Genomic DNA, 5,875 nt, shown 5'->3' with positions numbered 1-5,875 from the left:
CTTAGTCTTTTGGTTTATAAACTAGAAAGATGAGTATTTGCATTCTAAAAATAGATATTTTTAATATCCTATTCTGGTTTAGATAATGTCTGCTTACACCTGCTTTCTGATGAGGGCAATGACTTGCCTTTGCCCAACTCCCTCTTTCAGCTGTGTTTTATCAGCTGTCTGCACTTTTTGTTGTATGGAGACTTTATATTTGCTGCTTGACCTGCTGGTATTAACAGAGTTAGTCCTTTTAGGGTATTTTTATATGAAATCTTGCCAAAGCAAATCATGTCACTAACTGTATAGTTGACTCAAGTTCACTGTCATTCCACGCACTGTATTCGCATCCAGTTTCTATAACAGCAAATCAATGGGATCAACAAAAACCCATCTTCTGTTCAGTGAGTTTATTTCAGGGCCAGCTGCACACATTGTATCTGGCAAAACAATACAATGCAATCACTTTTCCAAGCAATCTGCTTTCCTGTATAATTTAAACAATGGGCCTAATTATTCTTTCAGTTACAACCATGTAAATCAGAAGTAAATCCACTAAAGGCAGCAGAGCCCGACCACTGCAAGTGAGAAGATTCAGGCCCAATGGGTTTTCAGCTATTTGTTCTTTCAAATTATAAAATGGACAAGAAAAATATTTTTTTATAAGCTAACATTTTGTATTTATAATGTGGGAGACCCTCATCTAGTGTAAATGATGAACGTGAAATCAGTTGATCCAAGTTGGAAGGGGATTAGATTGGACGTTAAGATTGTGTCATAAATTAAACGGATTTTAAATCTTGGTTATGAAAGACTTGTAGCCATTAAGAATTTGGAGTTGTCATTACATAATTTATTCCAACAGAATAATATAGCCTGCAAATTGCAGTAAACAGGTCTCTTAAAAAAATCAAAGCTAAAGTCTATGATCTGTCTACTGACTTTTTAATCTATAGGCAGATTGTTGATGTTTGCCTTAGTTTCATTTTGATAATCAACCCCACCACATAAATATGCACAACAATTTGTAACCAGTTGGCTATTCTTAGCTTTATGACGAGCACTGTAGTCATTCTGGTAAAAGAGGTGCAAATTAAATTAATCTGCCTGCATAATTCTTGCAGGAACTCACTTCAGTGGCACATCCTCCTGCAAGATTACATCTCTGAGGAGACATACCTCTGACATCATAAAACACAAATACTTTAAAGCAGGGATGCTTCTAGCAAATCAACTATAAACGAGCTTCTAGTTAGACTCCCCTTTTTTCTTTCCCCTCAGTGGGACATTAAAAAAATCTTGTTATTAAATGTCATTGATTAGCTGAGACAGTAATCTGAGAATTTAGGCTATTGTCATTACTGAAGCATATTATTTCTTCACTGGAAGTTAGATACATTAAGGTTATAATTACCTTTGAAATAGAAGCATTACACTACCAATCAAGTATGTAATGAGTCATGTAATGCTATTTAAGATTATGCAGAGTCAAAACTTCATGACAAATATATTGACAAGTGGAGCAGGAGCCAGACTTTGATTCCCCTATTCCCAATGAAGAGAACTCATGGAGAACGGTATTGATCATCGGACTGTAGTCAGTGGCTCTCAAACTTTTGTACTGGGGATCCCTTTCACATAGAATGCTTCTGAGTGTGACCCCCCCCTTATAAATTAAAAACAGTTTTTTTATATATTTAACACCATTATAAATGCTGGAGGCAAAGTGGGGTTTGGGGTGGAGGCTGACAGAACCCCTAGACTATATCATGAGAGAAGGATCAGTCCTGAATGAGGGGCAGGGCATTGTGTTGTCCATGTCTAGCTATCTTCCCCCTCAGTTCCCCTGCTGCTAAAAGGGAGTAAACTGCACCCACCATTAGTATATGCAGCCTGACATACCAACTACCCAGCATCTGGGAGGAGGTGGTGAGGAAGCCAAGCCACGCATTTCAAGTCAAATTCTGTCCCTCTTGCTCACTTGCAGCTCTGCAGAGCCTGTTTCAGTTCCTGGGTTAATACCCATGATGTTGGTAGCCAGCACAGGAGAGTAAGGGCGTGCCTTATATCTCATCATGACTGTGCTATCATACTAGTGCCAGAGCGTGACCCTGCTAAGTGATTAGTTATGGAAGTTTGCTATTGACTTCCACAAGCAGCAGTATCGGGTACTTACACACTTGCCCTCACCAGTCAATCCAAGTAGTGCTATGCTCTACAAACTGGGAATGTGCTTTGGAATGCAGAGCGTATGCAGTTATTTATGTTTAAGGGTTACTATTTTTGGAGGTTTTTCAGTAACAAATGTTGCCTAGTAGTTACTATCAACTACTGGCCACTACATTTAATTTTGTTAAACAAAACCAAACCAAACTCTCCAAAATAGACCCCAAAATCTGAGAAGTTCCAGTATGCTTCTCCCCACCCCCTAAAAAGTAGCAATAAGAATATATGAAGCCTGTAGACAGAATCACAGTCAAGGCTTGGGCTATTTTCTGATTGCACTATCTTGTCCAGCCAGTGACATTTTAAATGCCGGTAGTGGCCTGTTCTCTATATTTAAACTACCACCACAGACAGGCATTGTGTTTCTCATAAATATAGCCTTTTGACTATTTACATATGGCTACACTGTATAATCACTACCCTGAACGAGGGGCCACATGCAGTTAACGCTGACTAGGAACAGACTGGGGATGACACTGATGCAATTCATCACCTAGTTCCCCCTTACTTCAGAGGGGAAGTAAGTTTCACCAGCCCTTTTCTTAGTGCCAATTATTTCCCTGCCTTCATGTCTGTTTAATTGTGCTTGGAAGCTACTTCCACTCCCCAACCACAAGGAGAGGAAGTCTAATAGCTGCATGGAGTCTACTAGAGAAAGTGCTCTCTCTCCCCCACACTGAGCCCCAGGATGTGGGCAGCCTTCGTAGGGTACCAAGGGGAGCACTTTACATCCTCTTACTTCCCTGCCTGAGGACGTAACGTGGATCATGATTTAGTCCATTTTTTAATAAACACATGGATTTTAAAAAAAAGTTAATGTAGCTGGCATTTAAAACTATATTTAAAAATAGTTTTAGCCACAAATAAAATCATCCTATTAACACTTTTCCCTCCTATTTTTATTGACAGAGATATCTCAGCATGTCCATATGAAACAAAAAGTCTATGCAAAAGACTTTCCTCTTAAAAAGGGATCCTCTGCATGAAGAGCATATGAACACCATAAAACATGTTATTTGTGCTGCCTCGGAAAGCTGTACCTCTTTAAATCAGATTCTTTTTAGAATTTCTTGGCAGTTAACTCTACAGAGCAGCACATTCTTAATACTGTATTCATGTACCATCCCATAGGCCACTATGCAAATTGAACGGTTTGTCCAGTGTTCTGTAACACTAGATACAAATGTAATCATATGCCAACGAATGGCATCCCAAGTGGGAGTTATTTTAGGAAAGGCAGGAGCCTAGTGGGAAAACAGCGGAACATGTACTGACTCCCTTTGTCAAATACCTTTCTTTCCTTGTTCTAGAATGTTTCAAAGTAATCAGTAATTTCCAAGACTCAAAAAAGAGAGAATTTGGGAGCTAGTCCTGCATTTCTTGCACACTCAAACTAACACTGTGGCCACTGGGAATTTGGGCATGTGCAAAATGTAGGCACAGGCCGGATCTTCTGGAGTCCAGTACTACTAGGTGCTAAATACCCACAGTACTTTGCAGAACTGGAACCACTTTGGAGTTTTTTCCAAATAATGTTACTATTATGATATTACCAGTTTTCAGATAAACAAAGGATGGACACTCTCAAACCGAGAGTTCAAAAGAAGTTTCTACATATCAACTATCAATTCATTTTGAACAAATGCACAGGATCCTAATATTCCATTTCTTTTACATCTGAGAACAAAAACCACCTATTTCCATGCTCACTCAACATCCTATTGACATAAGCACTGATTTTATGAAGGGGCACTGCATGATTGGGATTTGGGATTGATTGGGGCTATGGAGTTTGTGATGGGTTGGATCACAGTAACCCCCTGGGGGTTGCCACCTAATGTGCCAAGACTACTTCTGCTCCTGTTTTCCTGCCTTGTCAGCTTAGGACTTCAGTGCCCTGCCTGGTTTGAGCCAGACCTGCTAGCCTGCTGCAAACCCAGACCCAGGTCTGAACCACGTCCCCTAACAGCTGTAGGCTTAACTGAAAGCAGCTTACAGAAGTGTTCCTGTCTTTAACACTCAGATGCCCAACTCCCAGTGGGGTCCAAGCCCTAAATAGATCCGTTTTATCCTGTATAAAGCTTATATAAAAACCTCACCAATTCCAGTAAGCTTTCTTTTACAGACTAATCTCCTTCTAGTCTGGGTCCAGCAATCACTCACACCCTCTGTAGTTCCTGTCCTTTGTTCCAGTTTCTTTCAGGTATCTTTGGGGGTGGAGAGGCTCTTTCTTTAGCCAGCTGAAGACAAAATGGAGGGGTCTCCCACGGGTTTAAATAGACTCTCTCTTGTGGGTGGAGACCCCCTCCTTTCTCCTATGCAAAGTCCAGCTACAAAATGGAGTTTTGGAGTCACCTGGGCAAGTCCCATGTCCATGCATGACTGAGTTCCTTACCAGCCAAGCCACATTCCTGGGAAAGCGCAGATGTGGATTGGCATCTCCAAGTTCATTGTTGGTTTAAGGGCTTCTTGATTGGGCACTTACTGAGAATAGCCTTTTCTCAGGAAGCTGACCAACTGTTTCACTAAAACCTATTCAGAATCAAACGAGTATGCAGCCACTATTCATAACTTCGAATACAAAAATGGTACATGCATACAATAGGATTAATAGATTCAGTAGATCATAATCTTTACAGAGATATGTTACATGGAATATGTAGCATAAAACCCATTCTAGTTATGTCATATATACATTCATAAGTATATTTCCATAAAGCCTTATGGGGGGCATTGTCACAAGTTTTTCAACATTTGGTCAGGAGTTCAAATCCGGCCTGGGATGAGAGTCACCTATTGTCCAGGTTCCTTCCCCACTCTGAACTCTAGGGTACAGATGTGGGCACCTGCATGAAAAACCCCCTAAGCTTATTTTTACCAGCATAGATTAAAACTTCCCCAAGGTACAAACTATTTTACCTTTTGTCCCTGGACCTTATTGCTGCCACCACCAAGCGTCTAACAAAAATAACAGGGAAAGACCCCACTTGGAAATGTCTTTCCCCACAAAATCACCCCAAGCCCTACATCCCCTTTGCTGGGGAAGGCTTGATAAAAATCCTCACCAATTTGCATAGGTGAACACAGACCCAAACCCTTGGATCTTAAGAACAATGAAAAAGCAATCAGGTTCTTAAAAGAAGAATTTTAATTAAAAAGTAAAAGAATCACCTCTGTAAAATCAGGATGGTAAATACCTTACAGGGTAATCAGATTCAAAACATAGAGAATCCCTCTAAGCAAAACCTTAAGTTACAAAAAGAAACAAAAACAGGAATATACATTCCATTCAGCACAACTTATTTTATCAGCCATTTAAACAAAACAGAATCTAACACATATCTAACTAAATTACTTATTAACTCTTTACAGGAGTTCTGACCTGCATTCCTGCTCTGGTCCCGGCAAAAGCAACACACAGACAGAGAGAACCCTTTCTTCCCTACCCCTCCCTCCAGCTTTGAAAGTATCTTGTCTCCTCATTGGTCATTTTGGTCAGGTGCCAGCGAGGTTACCTTAGCTTCTTAAGCCTTTACAGGTGAAAAGACGAAAAGTAGCTAAAAAGACGAAGTAGCTAAAAAGCTAAAAAACACAGGTTTGAACTCACACTAACCTTGTACTGACAGGGGAGGAGCATTAACTTGGAAATGAGAGACTAATACAT

Source organism: Lepidochelys kempii, chromosome 7 (assembly GCF_965140265.1).
Source record: "Lepidochelys kempii isolate rLepKem1 chromosome 7, rLepKem1.hap2, whole genome shotgun sequence".
NCBI classification, from domain to species: Eukaryota; Metazoa; Chordata; order Testudines; family Cheloniidae; genus Lepidochelys; species Lepidochelys kempii.
The sequence above is the reverse complement of the archived record's forward strand: the minus strand, read 5'-3'. Positions refer to the sequence as shown.